Here is a 20,977-nt window from a genome sequence, read left to right as displayed (position 1 = left end):
TCACTGTCAGTGATTGATAAAATAACTGGACATACGCGTATTTTGACTTGAATGCATACATGCTACCGATATTTATCAACTGCTGTAAATATTTGCCTGGAAAACTAACCGAATAAAATTCTCGTTCGTCTCCTGTACCCCTTCCCGCAATAGAGGGTTTTTATTTAGCACGAGACGCTCTATTGCTTCATGATCAAATTAAACGTATAGAATTTCTTATATCTTGGACGACTGAACAAGTCAATATCAAAAAATATAAAAAAATTCGTAGAAAATATAATAAGTAATAAAAATACAGTAAATAAATCGTGAATGTTTGTAGAAAATATTATTTTTATGAATGTAACTAAAGAAAGTCGAGAAAACTTGATTAATTATTATCCTCATATAAGCGTCTCGAATTTTTATTTTCATGATCGTAATTGGCTTAATTAATTTGGGGACGTGTTAGGTATAACGAGATACGAGGGAATTTCGTTGTTACAACGAAAGCAGTTTTTATTCCTCGCATGATGAGAAAGAAAAAGATGTCACAGCAATTCTTACAGTTAGTTGAGCTTTCAAGGATGAGAGTGGAGTAGGTCGAAAAAGTTAGGAAATTGAGTTACCTTCATATTCCGTCTTCTTATCATCAAATCTAATGACGCACGTTAAATTTTTAGTGGTGACTGGGTATTTGAGCACCTGAAAAACTTTATTAATCAGGCTACTATAAAATCGAAGTACTGTCATTAAATTTTATAGACAATAACAACGCTCAACAGGCTTTATGGTGGTTGTAAAATAAATGTATATTTAAAAACACGTTAAAAAATATACTTTTCTTAAAGTTTTCTTTAAATTATCTCATAAGAATGACGTACAAAAATCTTTGCGTTTATCGTGATAAATAAATTTAATTATTACTATTTTCTATCAATATGTATTGTATCTGTTTCGTTTAAAAGTTGTAAAAATACTTATGTTTTGTAATTTTAAATTATAAGTGGATATTTTAATTTTTAACTGTAACATTGCTTTCGACAGTACATATTTCTCCTATACATAATTTTTGAATAAAATACGAAAAATTTCAACTTATCGTGAAACGATATTCCATTTTAAGGAACTATCGCAACTTCTACTACTAATTATTATTCATAAAACGTCGGACTTACCAATCTCAAATCCATTATCACGCAATCAGCAATATTTCATTTTAAAGTAAAATCTGTCTCTTCCAATGAACAGGACTTTTTCGATTTACTTATACCGAATCAATTATACTATAATTTCAACGATAAATTAATAGGAGAAAAATATACGATTAATATTATTTTTATCTCGTAACGTTGTTAATTACTTCTTGTGACCGCATTATTTTAAAACCTATACTGTTTCATTTATTTAATCAAACCTCAGATTCAAATAAGTCGATTCAATCGATGGAAGTTCATTTAACCTAGTATTAACTAAAATTTTATTGGAACAAATGGAAGTCGGATAAATGCAGTTCTACTGTGTTATCAAAAACAAGCAAGTGCCTCAATACTATTGAACGGTAGTGTAATTTGTTCGAAATACGGTTGCATTGAATGTTCCATGGAAATATTCTATACCACCATTCGCCAGTCTCGTAAGCTATCCTCGATTCGGGTCAAATGTAAAAACCTCCTATTGCGATTCAGCAGTTAACTGCGAGTCCATGACCCCCGCATCTGGTGTTCGAATCGAACGACCAGCCTCCCTACAACTTTGCATCTGCATTTTATATTTATGTGCAAGATAAGTCTGCTCTGTGTTCGGTTTATCGCGTGTTGGATTCACCTGTATCGATTGTTACGCGATACTTTGTATTAGTATCCTATCTTCCCCTCTCTTTATACAAACATCTTTGGTGTTGCTGTTTGAAAAGTGGAACGTTTATTTAGTTTTCCCTTTAATTTGTCTTTATCCATCTAGGATTAATTTAAAGTCCAAAAAGTTTTTGTTGATTCTTCGAGCTTACAGACAACACAAATTTCTGTATCGTTTTCCAGTGTTTGGGTAAAATCGGTGCTTGTCAAGCCATATTCGCTCAAATATTCGAAAATGAAAAGTACAGACGAGATTGGGTCACATGATTCGCAAAACGAATTATCGGTGGCTTTTGAGCGGTGATGCGTTATTTCAATCGGTGATATTCGGTCTGCCGGACGACGGTTCGTTTTGTTCGAGTGCCATCGAGCGTTTCATTTACGATATAATGCGGTATTTGCCGGAATATCGTTCGTTTTAAACGCTTCCAGGATTTTCGCCGAGTCCTTTGTTCCGGCTTGAGTGAATTCGGATAATTCGAACTTTTGAAGCAGAATTGGGGAGTTTGATTCTGCTAAAGTCACGCGAAATCTTCTTTTTTTCTTCCTTTTTGTCTTTTAGAGAAAGACTATTCGGCGATACAAATGGAGTAAGGTTAGAAACGCGAGATTGTTCATTACGCAAAATAAATCTTTTCTGTTAATTATCTTTTTATACACTCGAACGATCTTTTTTTGGATCGTGAAGACTAAATGATAATTTTTGGAGTTATACTGGCATTGAAGGTGTAATTGAGCGCGGTAATAAACAAATTTCAGATAAATTGAAAATAAATAATCAGGATTTGTGAGATGATAAACAATATTATAAAAGATATCGTTGCTACTATTCTAATCTTTTGCAACAGTTCACACAATTCCCGTGTTTCAGCGATTTCTATACACTCTCTGTATTCGCCTGTTTCCTTCGATAAACACGTTAATAAGACGCAACCGAGAATCATAATCTAATTTTCCAGACGAACGGATTGTCTTGTTTCATAAAGCGACGAAGGCGGCAGCGCGAATGCAAAAGTTTTCCTCGTGATAATTTATTTTGCAAGTTGCTCTCGCTAAAAGTCTAATAGCAACCGGGAAAAGTAGCTTAACGATATTTTTAAACGACGAGCAACCAGGTCGAGGTTCTCTCTTCTGGCGTGTAGGAAATCGTTTTAACAGTTTTCTGCCTGTTTGTTGTAGCACGCACATTTTTCACTGTCCTCGGGAAAACCGATTAGATGAGCGCCAGTAGGACTTGTGACATTGTATCATGATTAAATAAAAGAAAGAAATTGAAAAGTCTTTAATTTTTAAAATTTGACTTTTCCGATCTAGAATTTCCATTCTATTTAAAAATAGCAAAAAATTAATAAAAATACCTAAATATCAAAATACATGAATTTATCATACATTTTTATATTTTTTGCGCGTCATAGGGAATAATTTTACTATATTAAACATTTAGCGTCATTTCCTTTCCGACGATAAATTTCGCCATTTTCTATTTTATACATAAAACTATTAAAAACCTTCCTATGTATTTTACTCGTATCTATTATTTTTTTTTAAATAAATAAAAAGGATTCGAAATATTCCATTCTGTTTGCAAAAGTTTTGATCTGAGTAAATTGTATTTCGTATGGCATATTTTGGACAGAAAAAAGCTATATTTGTTCCTAACAAAAGCATGTTGGTATTGCGTTAACGGTAACGATTTATTATCGTTAAAATAACACGTAAATGAAATAACAGGGCAAAAGGATTTTAATTGTATAATAATGGATTCGGGTCGGGGGAGGGGATATAAAACATTGAAAAAAATCGAATTTTCGTTTAGATAAATCGTATGCGCGTATTTCGACTGTGTGTTACCCAATGATGTTTCTTTTATGAGAATTTCAAGCTGCCAAAAAATCCGATTAAACACTGGATTTGCTTTTTGCCAGTGAATTAAATGGATTTATAAAAGAAGAGACAAATAGTAAAATAATTCCATCATCTGCTAAGAAAACAATAATGAAACAAAACAAAATATTCGCTAGGATAATACAAATCGAATAATCTTCTATTAATTCAGTATAAATATTAGCATTATCTTCATGTTCGTTTCGCACGTTAAATTTGTAAAAATTTGTTCATTGCTAAACGGTTGAGTGATTAATAACTTTATATTTGAAACTGGCTTTCTGAAAAATTTACTTTTTTAATTGTGTAACTCTCCCAGCAAATCAACGATATTCGTTGTAACTGATGCACGCGTTTTTCGATTGCGTAAATCGCAAAAATTCGGGGAATTATCGAAATTCATAACAGTGTGCCACTCGCAAATTTCATTCGCGGCGTTCTGGATAGAGAGCTTTCATGCTGTTAATGCCATTATGCAATCATTTCGCGTTACTGCAAGCAAGCGCACGCGAAAAAAAGAAGATAAATAGAAAAAGAAGAGAAAAAATAAAATGGGACGGACAGGAATGGATAAAAACAGACGGCCGTTTTATTCAGCCGCGTTAAAGCTTGAAATGAACTCTAATCGCTCAGTGTTGCGCGTGCGAATACCCGTATCAACCCTTGCAAATCGGATCATGTTTGGACAGCTCGTTAAATATTTCACAGGACGCAAATGTAGCTACAACTTTGCTTTTGTCGTTGCCAATGCGAAATTCTTCGTTAACGCTTCCATCGATACATTATTTAATTTATCTCGTTCAACGGGGAGGAGGAGGATGCAAACAACTGGTTAACGATGAAAATTGATGCTCGTTCGTGGAACAGTTTAACGAAATATATGTGCGTACGGGTCGTATGGGGGGACGTTAACGGTGATTTATATCGTTTCAACGTTTCTTGCTTCCTCGATATTTGATTCTAACAACGCGACTGGTATAAATGTGGTTCGGATACTTGAAAAGCATTGTAAAGGACCGAAGACAAGTTAGGAGGCATTTAATTTTACAGATTTGAGTTCTTGTGTTAGATAGCAGATGATCACGATTATTATTAACATTCTAATTGTAGAATATATTTTATAATCTTTAGACGATAGGGTGTGATTATTATTTCTAACGATAATCACGTATATTTTCTTCACAACTTTCTTGATCTTCTTGCTATATTGCGAAATTTACGGTTAGTTAGGTACATTAATATAGTATATACTTAATACTTCTTTCACACGCACCACGAAAAAAAGGTTACGCATAAAGTTTAATTTTGGGCATCGTTAAATTTTTCCAGTTAAAAGAATTCCACTTAACGAATATATTTCCATTTATTCGCTGACTCCGTAACTTCTTATTGACTTCGCACTCGGGTTCCTTAATTATCGCGAAAGTTCCTATACTCTGCAACGCTGTATAAGCAATTCCAGAGTTGGATTCAAGCAGTATTCTGCACGCATGTAGATGTATTATTTTATGTGGTATTAATACATCAAATTGCGTAGAATGTTTCTGTTTTGAAAGAAAATGTAGCATATATATTAATAATTTCAAGACTTTTCAAGTTCACTGCCAGCATGTTGATAAAGATTATAAATCATAGAATGGAACCGATTAAATTTCCAATTGTAACAATGTCAATCGTTAAACAGCAACGTATCCTCATAATACACGCAATTAGCGGAACAACAATAACTAACGAGAGTATGCATTAATCGAAGGCCGATTTTGTCATATCATTGATCCGAGAGATAACAACAATACGGATTAAACGCATAAGTAATTCGTGTACTCGAATCAATTTCAGTGAAAATATTTGTTCGAAAATGTAATGAATAATTTACAATTCTGATATTTATACCAGAATAATTATTCTTGCTATTATAACGAGTTATTATTAATGACACTTAGACATTGCTCTCGTTTTCTCTTATTTAAATCGTACAATTCGCTAACGTACTCTACACGAAAAATAGAGTCGAGCAACGGTGAGCTCATTACGGTCCACAGTTTCTCGTTAGTTATCACTGAGTCGTCCCCAGTTATTCGCTTGGCTCGCGGGAAAAATGATTTCAGCTCGAAAATTCATTTCACCGCGTTCTTTCGACGAATAATCGTGCTGGGAACGGTACGCGCTGTTTCCACTAGCTCTCTCATTTGCGAGGTGATCAAGCGTAAAGTGATTCGTCGGTATTTTCATCGATTAAATAATTTATCGCTTCGTTTCAACGTTGCATTTGGTGTGAATATCCCCGATATTTGAAATATTTCTCCCATGGAATATAATTTCGTCGACTCTATTAAAAATATGACTACGTGTCATTTTTATCAGGTTGGACTTGGAGTATATCGTACTTTCCATATTTTGTAGCAATATTTCAATATTTCTGCGAATATATATTTGAAACATTGATTTTATTTTTGGAAGAAGAAAACTTGCAGTTTATTGCACTTTGAAAATTAATTTCCAAGAATCGATGAAGTTAATTATTTTAATCTATAAATTCCTGGCTCATAGAAACAACAAAACGTGGCAAAAAATATCGAAAGAACAATAGTTTTCGACAGAAAGATCAGAGGAATCGACAGACTGAGAAATAAGTAGGTGGACCATGTTTATCTTTCTGTTGTAAGTTTAGACCATGTTTCTTTTCTTTCCATGCTGTCTTCGAATCAAGTTTACAAAAGAGGTTACGGTCAGGAAGAATGTTTTTCGAACAGGAACTGGTTCAAGAGAAGAACATTAAGCTGAAGTAAAGGACATTGGAGTAGCCAAGGTATTTTAACAAAAGCTCGATTTAAACATCGAAGTAGTTGTTGGAGTGCTGAAAAACTCGATTCCTTTCCAAGACTGACAATGATTATCGAAAGAGTACAAATTACATAAAACAAGAATGAGTTGCTTCTCTCCAATTTTTATATCTCTTTTGGAACGAAATCTTCCCTTGAAATAAACAATTTTTTAAATTATCTTCTTACGCGTTTACTTTGACCAACAAATTGATTGTTCAATTAGGTAAAGTACGTCATTCAACTTTGATGCTTAGCCTGTTTTCCAGAATAGCAGGCGCGATCCTTTAATTGTTTTCGGTGGTGTATTATCGGCTTAAGGCTTGTCCGCTCGCTTGTCCGGATAATCGGCATTCTCTGTATTTCCGTATACTCTCAAGCATCCTGTTGTTGGTAAAGCGTCTCCGAAAATTTACGCCAAAAGTCCACTTGTAGAGTTCTCTGCTTTGATTTTGTGGTAAAATAAACACTTGCATAATTAAATTCTTGAAATAAATGTTCTTTATCACTAATTACCCGAATTAAATCGAGAAAAAAAGAACAGAAAATTTCTTGTCATTTTTAAGGAATAAATCATTTGACACTTCACACGTTCAATATTTTATATATTGAATGAACAATTAGATTTTCAATATTTTATAGTCGAGAAAAGTTTCTGCATAGTGTTTGAAATTCATTTTATCTCGACCGTTCTTTACCGGCATTAGACTTTGTCATTAAAAGCGTTTTAACTCCCTACAGGAGTATAAATTACGTATTCCTCAGATAATTATTCAAACGATAATGAATTCTAATTTTACTGCAGTTGTATAATTATTCCTCTAGTCAATATCTTTATCCTCGAGAGCGATTCTGTAGCAGAAATATAATGTCCAGCGAAATACGTTCAAAATCTATTAAAACGTATATTTAAATTTTTGTATGCGTGATTTTGGAATAGAATTTTAGGTAGAAAAGATGCCCTTTCACCACTTTCCCACCAAATTTCATTCTCAAACACAGTGGAACACGCTGGAATGAACATAACTGGTTCTAGAACTTTGTTTGATTTAACATACATTAATATCTATATGTAATAGGTATTTAGGGGTAATCAGTTCCAGGCCAGCAGTCTAAAACAAAGTTACTATCCAATATGATTTGAACAGGAACAATACGAAGTGAGAAATATAAGCGTAAAAACAATATAAGATTAATTTATTTCATTTTTCAGAAAATGTTTATGATATTGTCTTTGGTTAACTTTGAGCTTTAAGTTGACATGTGATAAATAGTATATAACGGTAAACTCAGCTGTTAAATTCTGATTTTCTAAAATTGACCATTTCGCAAGTAGCAACGTAATAGAATCGTTCGTTCTAGTACGTACAGCTCACTGCATTATTTTCGCATAATTTGTGTCTAAAGTATTGGGACATATAGATGTCAAAAAGCAACAAATTTCTGACTTAAAACAAATCGTTGTTTAAATATTATAAGAAATATAGGGAAAAAGTGAATTTTCGTGTCTCAAAAATATTCGGACACTTCATATATTGACGTTAAGAAAGCTAAAATGGTAATTCTTTTATAAAAGTTTAATATTTTTTCCGATATCCTTTTTGCTCTATAACACGTTTTAAGCAGTTTAGCATGTTGAAAATTATTTTTTGTTAGTAATCGATGCTGTATTTTATTTCTACATTAGACGAATTTATCATATTTTTTTGACTGTTTATTGTTGTTTTTTGCTAATCCTACGGTCTAGTTCATTCCACAGAGATGGGCATACTTCTGTAAAAAATCCGTTATCTTAATTTGATAGCTTAAATTTGTAACCTATTTGAGTATTGTTGCTAATTTTAAATTTATTTTTCTTCTATTTATGTGTCAATGAACTATCAGACAATAAATCAGCATATTTTTCTTTCCTTGGTTACTTACGTGCAATATTGTAAAAATCTGTAATATAAATTATTGCAACGCAGCCTATAAATATGAGGAGTAAAATATCTGGTGATTTTTAATTTATCAAAAATAAAAAATTTGTTAATTAATTATGTAATGTTGCCAGAGCATTACAAGATAAATGGAAGAAAAATGCACATTTAATTTGCAAGATATATCACAAATTTAAGTTATCAAATTAAGAGAAGAGAAGGGAATGTAGGTATAATCTTCTTTATGGAACGAGCTGAATCATAGAATTAGCAAAAACAACGATAAACATTACATTCTAAATTCTTAAATTCTAAACATCTAATTCCTTTTCAACACATTAAACTGCTTAGAACTTGTAATTGAACAAAAACGGTACCGGACATAACATTAAACCTTTATAATAAATTGCCAGTTTAGTTTTTTTGACGTTAACTTATAAAGTTCCCGAATATTTTTGAAACATGAAAATTCAATTATTTTCAATATTTTTTGAATATTTAAACAACGGTTTATTTTATGTCAGATGATTTTTACATTCAGGCGTCTATATGCTATACCTCAATATATTACAAAACATTTTTGTTGTTTTATCTGCATTTATTTCAGATATCGAACATAGAAGTTAAAATTATGCTAGTGTTCGAATATTTCCGGGACGGACTATAAATGCAATCGATCTTCCTATGACGCGATTAATTCGTTCCGCATTATATCGAAATCGTGTTAATCAAGACAATTGTGGCATTCGTGTTATATGAGAGTTGTCCAAATTTATTAAATCGTGCTTCATGGAAAGCGTGTTATAAGAATATCGTATTGTTGCAATTTTTGCACCGTGTTACATCGAAACCGTATTACAAGAGGATTGAATGTAAGTCTGAAACAATAACTTATAATCGTCAATGAAATCTCCATTGACCCGTAAAAAATCAAAAACCGATGCTTTATACCGCGGCGAACACATTTTCACGAACAGTCTGTGTATCCAGCATAAAAGGCAAGCGGAAGATCGGTGAAAAGCAGTCGAAAACAAGTTGAAATAAATCGAATAATCGACGGATCAGTCTGTGACGCGCGGATGCCACGAGAATCGAGCCGATTCCGTTGGAATAAAAGCGTCGCGAGCCCGTTAAAACGCAAATGTTGCCGGAGTGCGGTTTCGTGTTAGGGGTTGCGAAAGGACTTTCTGCTACGCCCGTTTCCCTCCGCCTCCTGCTGCTCTTCCGCCCGGTGTTCGCACGCGTTCTTATTGGCTTCCGTGGAAAACGTCGATGGCTGCAATTTTCCTGAAAACACGGCAAAATTAGCCGACTTTGCGAACAGTTTGGATTTCTGGATAATCAACGTCGTTTTTTCTTATGTTGTTGACTTTTATACCGAGGTGCTTTGGTTTGCGCTGTTTATAGCTTTTCTGATGATTTTGATACGCGTGGTTAGTAATTGCTAGGCTGCAGATTTCAATGTAAATTTATATTTCACTTCTCTATAAATGTCTAGTAATCACTAATAACAAATACACTTAGATTCAATGAATCAGAAAAAATCTGCCCCCAAAGTACGACACAAATTCGTTATTTCCAAACGTATTATTTTCCTATTAAAATCAATATTACGTAGCTTGTCAATTGGCAAAGAAAATGTAATTTCCAGTAGGGTCTCGTAAATTCCCTTCGACTATTTACCACGTTTCATGTTTGTACTCGGATCTTCATTGGCTCTCATGAAAATCATAATGGGGTCAAAGGATTTGCGACCCCCTTTTCAACGTTTCTTCTTCCCTTCGTCTGCGTGATCGGTGCAGCAAGTTTTCGACGAGACACATTTAGGATAGAAGACCGGATCCCTTGTTACGTGATGGCTCGTGTTTCCCGTTACGCTGGCCGCGTGTAGATTGCTGTGCATCTGTCGCGTTCCCAGTGGTACGAAAATACGAAGAGGCGAGCTTCCAATTAAAAGGAAGTAAAGATGGAAATTTCCAGTCCTGTCCCGAATTCTCTCGTTTCTCGCGTACGTGTACACGTGTGTATGTTTATACGCTTCGCACACATTTAAATGTATTTTATCTTGTTAAACAGAAAAGACTACTTAAATGATTATCCAATTTTATAATAATTTGAATGTCTGGTAACAGAAATAAAAATTCCACGTCAAAGACATTGAAAAAGATGAAGACGATACGTATCTACATAAATATTTATTGTTGCCAAAAATAAGGTTCTAACATCATCCGTATGGAATCTCACTGTAAGCAGAGAAAATTGACCGGCCGCGAGACGGGAAGCTTGTGGCAGCTTATAGCCACGCAATCCTTTCCCATAGGATGTTGATCTCGAGGTTTCAGGACCACTTTTCCGTTCTCCTTTCCTTCTGCCTGTTACGCGGAAACGTGTGAATTGGTTGCGCCCCGCATTTGCATGCGAGCCCATTGAATTTTATGAATATTGTTGCCGAGCGCCGCTTTACAATTCCCGTCATGCACCGCGCGGATAGTTTGGAACGTTGCTCGCTTCCAAGACGCGAATTTGCAAACGATCCTATCCCACCATTCGCCTCCTCTTTTGCGAAAGAACATTTTATTTCTGTGGATCCAGGAAATTCGTGGCTGTTCTAGAGCCATAGTAGAATACTCGCCACGTAGTTTCCTTTTGTGTAGTTCTAGACGAAATTGAGTGATAGCTAAAAAAGAAAGAAAAGAAGGGGAAGAAAAGAATGATAGAACAGATGAAATCACTTAGACCTTATTGTTTAGATTCTACTTTTCAGATTGAATTTTTCGATTTTTTTTTTTTGTAATATTTCTCAAACCAGTGTCATTTCCCTTTTATTTGAAGCAAACTTGTTGGAGATTCTTATTTAATTTGTCCGAAGCTTTTTAATAAAGTTTATTCGTTTTCATATTCGTTTCGAAGCATATAAAAAAATACTAAAATAGGAATAATTTAAGATATATTTTTCATAAAATGATTCATGTTGGCTGGGTCTGTCTTAAAGGGAACTCTTTCGTTTCTTTCGAAGTCTCGAAACGATGTTATTAAAATTAATTGTGCTGCGATAAAACTACCGGCTAACATTCAAACACAAGATCTCTCTGCACGAAAATAAAATTAATCAGGAGCTTTGTTTCCTCTAACCTTCGTGCTTTTTTTCGTAGATTTCTCGTGACACAAGCGGCTAATTGACGAGCGTTATGTAAATTTAAAGCGCCTTTAACGCTTAGATAATCGAATCGTGTTTACTTTCTCTTTTTTTCTCTTTTTTGTTTTTGGGTTAATCGGTAGATAAAGTATGCATATTGTATATACGGTGAAGGAGTTTGTATATTTTCGAAAGGATCTTTGTAGCCACCTTCCGGGTAATTGTGAATTCAGTACACGCAAAAAGTTAATTAACTCTTAGAATTATTCGCCGTTCCGTTTTCGTTAAGGGAAATACCGTCAACGAGAAGCTAATAGCTGCTGAGCTCCTATATTTAACGCTTGAAGGTGTTTAGATTAGATTTTGCTAATTTTCAGTGATATCGGTTTCGCCATTACATAACGCGCAACATTATTATCTTAATTATTATTTATAATCATAATTTAACTATAATTATATCGTACCACGATAATTAAAGGAGAAATTTCCTTAATTATTCCACAGTAAAATAAAAAACACGAGGAACATCAATTTAAGAGATCCATACTCTACAAACGCCATGAAACTTCGCTACATCTCCAATCCATAATCTTCAATTTACAACGAGCGACACTGATTAGCAGGAACGTAATAATGCTGCTTGATAACGAGAAAGGAACTTTCATATTCCTGAAATGAGAAAACGTCGCGAGTCAGAAAATTATGCCGAAAAGTCGCGAAATTTTCAACCTTATCAATAAACCGAATACTAAATGTAGTCTCATGGTATATCGCGTTCCTCACGGTAATTCGATGGAGTTTTCCCAGCGGGAGCTCGTCCTGGACAGTTATTTGACGTGGGAAAAATGACGAGAGTTCCTGCTTCATTTTTTATTCTAATTATGCGATTGATCCATCGTATATTAGAGCATTTGGCTTAAGAAGCTGATCAAAATTCAAATTTTCAAATTTCGTAAAGTGACATTAAAATCAAAAAATCATGAAAAATGTGACTGCTTATCGCGTTCTTCTTCTCCTGTAATCTTCAATTTTGATCAAATTGGGTCAAGTACTTCACCGTGCAGCGTTCACCTATTCGCGTCAGCTTCGTAGTCGTGTTGCAAAAATCTAAAATCTTTATTTTTTCTTGTTTCATAAAGAAGGAAAGAAATCACATTTTCTCCTTCGTGGGTGTAATTTGTCGAACCGGCCGTTAAACATTGACCCTGTTAATTCTTCAAATATTTTTTTCTCGTCTGGACGGGCACAAAACCGTGAACGCGACGCCGTTTATTTCAGAGGCGACGTTATGTTTCTTCCACGGAAGAAAAGCTCGTCGCGTTATAAAGGATGAAAAGTTTCGTAGCCGTTGAGTCCATGTGTATTCGTGCGCTGACACAAAGGACGTCGGGAAGAACAGAAAAAAGAATAAATATATTACCGTGTCTGTAGCGTATACACGCATCTTTCTCAGGTTTGTTTCGTAACACGCGCTTCACGCGGTCGCGTTAAACGACGACGGTGTAATGGCGGAGGTTCGAACGTGAAATGGCGAGGACGAGGATTGTGCCACTGGAGTATTGTTATTTGAAATTGAAATGCGAACCGTTTCGTTTGCAAAGTTGGTATTAAAATCGAATTATTTACTAATTATTTTCGAATTATTTATTAATTGCGATTCAAATGGAAACAATAATGCATTTTAAATAGCGAAATTATTTTACTGATGCTTCTGGAAAGTGGCACAGATTAACTGAAAAAGATGGTAACAAGTGCTAATGTATTCATCGATCCTGAATGCAATATGCAAAACTCAATTATACTGGCTGAAATATATGCCCAATATAGGTACTAGTCTCGTATCTAGAATGTCTACTATTAGAACCACGAGCCACGAGAACAATTGCGCGTCGTAGTATGCATTCAGACATCCCGTAGCATCCATCAAGTATTCAGGAACGTTGTGTACGTCCGGTATTGTTAGATATTTAATGTATTTTCAGGAATTCTCTGAAATTGCAATCTTTGCTAAAACAATGTAATTAAATATTCTTTACAAAAGGGAAAAGCTATTATGGCAACATCGCTGAAAACAATTTGAAAATTTGAAAATTTGTGAATACTTCATGTGTTATTATACCATGAGATATATCAAATTTACCACAGTGTACAACTATTGAGCGTCAACGCTATACCTATGTGTTTCACTGCAAAGCAAATAGAACACTGTTGCACAGTGAATAAGAGTTAACACGTAAGGGTAAGGGTGTAGCAGTTTTGAAGTTGCCGCTATATTAATAGCGTGCGGATGACATCCGTATAGCCTGAAGAGATGAAGTATTATTCCAATGTCCTCCAACATATTTCTGCTGTTGGCATTAGTTCCCTCTAACATGGTTTCTCCGTTTCTGTAGAATTTCTTCAAATATTTTTCTGTCATATTTTCTCCGAATACTTTTTCTTCTAATATTTTTCTTGTAATATTTTTATATTCACTATTTCATGTTGATCTTGAAACCGTTGATGAAGTACCATTGCGTAAAATAATGTCCAATCACGAAATATTATCTTTTTCTTCTATTATTGCAAAATTTGGAAAAAAATCTCTATTTTTCTATCCGATTTTTTCGATGTTTTCTTGTCTTTTCATTTTACCATTGAAACGAATGAAAAAATTCAGAGTAACGTTCGATCGGAAAAGAAATGAGAGGAGTTTTTATGCTTAGCTTGGAATTTGCATCAGAAAGAGCGATCAAATTCAATTTGAATCGCGCGAGAAACTTGTTGCGGATCGAAATGGTTTTCGAGCACGTGCGTGAGCGTTTAATAATGCTTTGAGTTTTATTGTTGGGTGTTTATGGTTTAACTAAAATCGACCGCGGCGTTTTCCTCCTGTTCGCGTTGCCTCGAATTAGAACACGCGCCGTATTCTGCGACGAAACTATCCGCCTAGAATGTTTCCACCACTTCATACCTTTTAACGTGGTTCTCATAAAATACGGGTGTATTTCAAAGGGGTTGTAACGATATCGAACTCTGCAGGGCTGCAGTTTACTATTTTCACTGCAATTTTGAGTCGTGATTCCTTATTTACTTTTCCTTAAGAATAAAAATGTTCTGTTATTACAAAAACGATATAGGATGAATTAATGACATTATTATATTGTCATTTTTTAAATATAGGTGTTAATGTGTGTTGTTTTAACTGAACATGAGTTATTATTAGTGACGATGATATCGTTAATCATCGATTATTACACTGTAGATATTTGTACTACTTGGTACGTACTATTATTAGGGTTAGTAGGATGTATTAATAAAGTAGAATCACGCTTTGATTAGCATTTTTAGCAACGTTTATTAGTATTTTCCTGACTGAAAAGAATGCCAGTACGTAAGATTACAATATTTTAATAATATATTAATTTAATTTCTTGAGAGACTCGTGTCGAAATCTAGGTCAAGTCCCCTTGTCATTCTTCAACTTCGACGTGAAGCTTGCAATAATTAAAAGTTCAATATTTAATACCAGTTGAAAAAACGAGGAAAATTCTTCTTAAGGATTTGATTAATCCAAGAGTCCGTCGTGACACGAGATATAACTTTTGTAACTTCGTTCTGAAACAAGTAGGTGAAGAGCAGAGAGAAAAGGCGGATATAAGGAAGAATTGATTCTCGGTTTTAAGCTGAAGACGTAGTTTTCAAGCTCCTAAATCTCGTGGAACTTATCATCGGAAATACGATATTCGATACTATTTTAAAAGAGAACAGAAAAAATGTAATAGCTAGAAAAGATTACCCGAATGAGTTTTCATTCGTTATAATATGTTTAATTTATTTAGAATTTTTAATTTAGAATTGAAGTAAAATACGTACCTGAAAATAATATACGTAAGCCTTCTATACTTCAAAGAGATATTCATAACCGTGACACATAATCCTAACAGTTTCATCATGAAGGAAAAGGAAAAAGTTGCAAATTAGAGAAGATTAGCAAGTAAAGTAAAAATTTAAACCTTCATCCTCTTGATGTCATACTTGTCCCTTGAAAAAATTGATGCTAAATATTAAAACGGAAATTCTGATAAATTAAGGAAATTTTTATCCACCATAATCTCTACAATTTTTATGATGCGAGTGAAAAAGAGGATCGCTAAAATACAGTCCTCTAACTGATAAGGAAAATAAGGAAATTATTCCTCTTCCGATATGGTATTATTTACCATATCACGCGAAATAAATTTAGGAAGATTTTTACCATCTACAGTGCAATCTGTGCAATCTGTATTACGAAACGAAGAATGGATAGAAAAACTGGAAACATCAGTGGAAACATTTATCTTTTTTGGAATATGAAAGACACAAAGAACGTTGAAAAAGAGATTTGCAACTAAATTAAAGAAGATATTCTCAATAAAATCCCAGCGAGCTTTATCACAAATATAGAGTAGCAGATTCATTTACGTTCAGTATCGTACGTTAAGTAGTATGTTTCTTTATGAGGTAGTTCATGACAAGTTTCGCGTTTATATCTTGTTGAAGTAATTACTTCAAGAGAAACACTATGTCTTTACTTTTGTATATCCGTGACCCGGAGACCGCTGTTATGAAGAAACCAAAAAGTCCTTATTATTGTGCCCTTGAATATAAATTTTATTTTGGATTACAAGGTCTAGAAACAAAAGAGCTATAAGTAGATTTCTATTGCTGTTTCTTGTAGCATTCAGCTAGAGCTATACGATTAATTCTTTGGTAATGTCCTTTGCTATAACTATATGAACGTGATCCCTATCATTGCTTCTTCTATTGTATTGTAACGCTGTAAGAGTGAGGATCTGGATCAGCATACATTATACCTGAACTTATACTTCCACTCGCTCTTCTATCAGTCAACCTCAACATTTCTCTATACTGTAATTTATAGTACTTTCGACCTCTTATTTCGAATATAGAGAAAGTAAATTTCCTTCCTTTCATCAACGTTGGAGGAATCGCACGACCGAACATTACGCATAACCGGAAACTTATTCTAGTACGTAGCTCTGCTTTGAAAACATGAAAAGAAGGAGATGAAACGGCAGACACGGTGAATAGACAAGTATGTAATCCGTGAATCGTTCCTTTCGCGGATTAATGAAGGATCGTGTCGCGGACGGGGTACGGAACAATGAGATCGGTGCGAGATTATAAAGGTCAGGATGAAAAATCGCGAGTATCTTCTGCTCGAGTGAGTTAAACAAGAGGACGGGAACGACATAATCTAAGATAAATCCGTGACCTCGGGATTATAAAGCTGCGGCGTGGATGCATTCTCGCGGGAGACAGGCCTCGGTAGAATTAAATTTCGTGTTCGTTGTCAGTGGCGTGTCTTGCTTTTCTACTCGTCGACCGGTCCATTCTTCCTTCGATGTTTTCTACCTTCTCCACCGTGGTCTTCCACATCTTGTTCTATCCCGCAATTAAGGAAACTCCGTGTTCCCGGTTGCCGTGATATTTCGTATTTAACGCACGAAGGTACAGTGTCGTGGAAAAATGTTAAACCAAAGAGAAATATTTCATGTTTTTGAATGAATGCAAGGATGCTCGATGTTACTTCGTTTCTATTGTTACCCATTTCTTAACTCTTTAATATTTATATCTCGGATTCTAATGTAGTACGCGAAATTCTGTCCACTTCTATTTTTATTAGCGCAATACAAAAGGTTTTGAAATACAGATAAAATGTTATATTGTTACTATATTTTCTCAATATAATTATAATATAATATATAATAACGAGATCACTATGCTGGATAATCTAAGAAAATTTTGTAAGGTATTGTACCTATTGTGTATGTGCTGTCGGCAAGGGGCGCAGTGTTTCGAAGAAATTCTAAATGGCGGAGAGCCATGGTCCAGGTTCAGAGTCGGGGAAATTATTATGTAGAAGATGTAAAGAGGATTTGTTGTTGGTGTTTACGCGGAAATGAAAACAAAGTTGTTCAAAGGTTTGGATGGTGGATATTATGGGATACTGAGTACTGAAATGTTACGAAATAATAGAACCAGGAAGAATGTATTATTCAGATTGATTTTGAAATAGATTTATTAGATACGGTTTGAATCGAATTTCGTATTAGTTGCGTATTAATAAATTCATAATTAATAAGCTATTTCAAAAATCAAGTAATTTTGAGAAAAAATTACTTAATTTTATTATCAATACATTTAATGGTAAAATATCGAACTATTGATTATTTTTAAACATTTCTTCCCCTTCTATCGTGAAACAAAATTTCTCTAAATTTATACTGAAAGAACATGAAAGAATATCGATCTTGTCAAAAATTATTCGTATCGATATTTTACGTTGCTCAGGATTGAATAAAAAATTTCTTTTGAAAGCCGGCAATATTACAGCGGCGTACGCTAAAGTAAGGGAGAATGAAGGCGAGAAGGCGCAAAAGGTTCGGTTCAAGGGTATATACGCGGTAATCTATTTCTCCAGCAATCTTTTCACTTAAGGGGTGGGAAAAAATCTGGATCGATATTTAATTAAGCGTCATAATGTAATCTTCTGATTAATTTTTTCATCTTGTAAAAACGATATATATATACTGGATAAACTTCACTACGTATTCCTTTGAAGCAACAAAAAGGAAAAAGAGGAAACAAAGAAAGAAGGGAGAAGAAGAGAGAAAAAAAAGTAAAAAGAATACAGGTTCATATTTTCTTTCGTGTCATGGCTCGACCGGGAGATAAATCCCACGAGAACAAGAGAATTTAGAATATTTAGGCTATGCCAGGTTGCCTAAGATTAAATTTCGCGTGCTATTGATTGCACCACAACCTCTCGTGGCCGAATCGTGGAATTTCTGGAACGAATAAAACTGTGTCTGGATGAGATAACCGTATGTAGATTCGATTGCTGCGAATTCCGGTGACGTTTTGCCCGGTTAGGACATTGTTTCACTGGCTTCCGTATGAATGAATTATATGCGTGACGTGTGAAATGAATTTAAAGCAAGGGGTAGATGGAGAATAAAAAGCGATTCATCTGAAACCACGATGTATGTTCTCGTGCGGTATTTATTTTTCAGTGTTAAAATTTGGTTTGCAGGTAGAAATTATTTTGAACGTTAACTGTGATTATACTATGGCGACAAATGATTTCAATGGAATTATGATAGATATTTATCTGTTTAATATTAATTTTAATATCCAGAGGTGACATAAAATTTAATTTGAATGCTAATTAAGTTATGAGAACAAATGATTTTAACGGAGTTACGATATCTGGTTTTGCAAAAAATTGTTATTTTATTAAAATTATTAATGAAATACTTATCTTTTTTTTATGATTTGGATTACGATGGAAATTAACTTGACGTCAAAAATGTTTTCTGTGTCGAGATACATGTTGCATGCTGCCGAAAATTAATTGCAATGAAAGTTAACTATAGTGCATTTTAATGAAATTTATGTATTATTCTCTTTAATGTTAGGATCATGATGGAATTTTTAATTTAATTTGAAAAATTTATCACTGTTACGTAAAATACTAAATGAGAAAAGTTATACGCAATTTTATCTGTATAAATGATATTTGTCTTTACGTAACAAATAACGTAATAAAAAATACGTAATAACTATTATTACTTGAATTTTCAATAGAATGGCTTTTTCGTTGCTTCTAATCGTAGATATTCATGGTATGATGTTTTACAAGAGTTTGTTATTTACATGTTCTTAAAACAATGAATATTCGTGCACGAGGAACTGCAGTATTCTGTATTAAATATTCAAAAAGCGATGGGATAGCTGACACAGTCAGACAGAGGTTGATTCTTCCTATAAAAATAAATTCGAAACGTAAAATAAAGTATTCTGCTTTATGCAGCGCTCTACTTTCAAGGAAATTGCATTTTAAAATTTATAAAATATACATTTATTCCATCATTTTTTAGCATAATTTAATTTCTACTTTGTTTAATTCAAAAATGTTTCGATTACATAAATTCATTGGAATACGAATGAAATGTTAAATATTTATAATAAATATTCTATTTTAAATATTTTACATACGAAATATTTAATATTATTACAAATCGTTTATTGTCGTTGCTGTATTTTTAATGATAGTAGTTAGAAGAATAAAGTTACATGCAAAAAATAACTTTTTCTTCATTAATAATAATTGTAAAAAAAGCAAGAAAAGATATTAATTGAGTTTAGGTTTCAGGACAAACTTTACACACAAATTACTGAATTTTCATAAAGGAATTCCTCATCGTTTTACCGAGAGGGATGATTCCGACGGTAGTATACATAGACAGCTAGACATGGATTATGTAAAAGTGTACGAAGCGGGAAAGTCTCTTAGCAGTCAGTATCCTTGGAATTAAATTCTGGACGGACGGTTCGTTAAAGAAAAACGTGCTTCGTTTCACCGTCGTTTCTTTGCATCGTTAGCACACTTACACGTAGCTAGATCGGTTTCTTATAAAGCGTTTTTCATCGTTTCCGTCGCAGTCGACATCCCTAGAACTTCGATGTTCTCGCATATTCGGTTGCCTCGTATAATTAGCTTGTGAATATTCAACAATCTTTTTATACCGTGTTTCGTATCGGTGCCCGCTTTATTCACTCCATTTTTAAACATTTTAATAATAGCCGAGGGATGCAAATAACATAATTTCTTTTATTATTGTAGATATTGTAATATTAGAAACAGTTAGTATTCTATGGGAATAAGTTTATTAGGAAGGTATAAAATGCTAAAAGAATAATTGCGAAAATAACGATCGTTGCTGTTTCAAAGACGTGTAATTAAAATCTCTTTTGATGAAGCTGCTGCAACTTTCTGTAAAGCTTCGTCTTGCTCGATATTAACGCGAAATCAAACTCAAAATTAACTCTCTCGCGCCAAGATTATTTTCCACTGTCAAGAGTCACGCACTATGCGCTGCGCCCTTTCAAGAGAGAAAAATTTTAATTGCCAGGTAATCAACCCCTCGAATGCAACGATAATCGAAAAGGAACGTTGCAGACAGCAAAGAGCCATGGCAAGTTTCCAAAGTTCGAAACGTTGCGTCGATGGAAGTTGAACTCTCAAGGAATGTACTTTTAATTAAAGGCAACGCAGCGGCGGCAACTCGTGCCTGTGTAATATCTCTGCAAATAAACAGTCGTGTCTCTACGTTCTAGAGTCTTATCGCGACTGATTGAAACGCGTTCCACTTGATTTGTGCAGTTAGTGGAATCCATGCGATGAGATCGTAAATTATCTCTTTGAGAGATGTTGGCAAGTATGCTTTAGCTTACATAGATTTCTGTAATGATTTCTGTATTTGTTAAACTTCGTGTGATGCGAAAATCTGTACAATAAAACGAACGACTAAGTTGGCCCCTGAATTATCTTAC

General features: G+C 34.0%; 1 protein-coding gene across 3 annotated transcripts in view; it reads left to right on the top strand.

Annotated features, from left to right (window-relative positions):
* The window catches only part of LOC138179767 (cysteine-rich secretory protein 2), a 98,146-nt gene that overhangs the window by 12,150 nt on the left and 65,019 nt on the right, over positions 1-20,977 (top strand). The window lies entirely within an intron of this gene.

This window comes from Bombus flavifrons, chromosome 5 (assembly GCF_040668555.2).
Source record: "Bombus flavifrons isolate JBK064 chromosome 5, iyBomFlav1_principal, whole genome shotgun sequence".
NCBI lineage: Eukaryota > Metazoa > Arthropoda > Insecta > Hymenoptera > Apidae > Bombus > Bombus flavifrons.
This window is presented reverse-complemented; position numbering and strand designations above follow the sequence as displayed.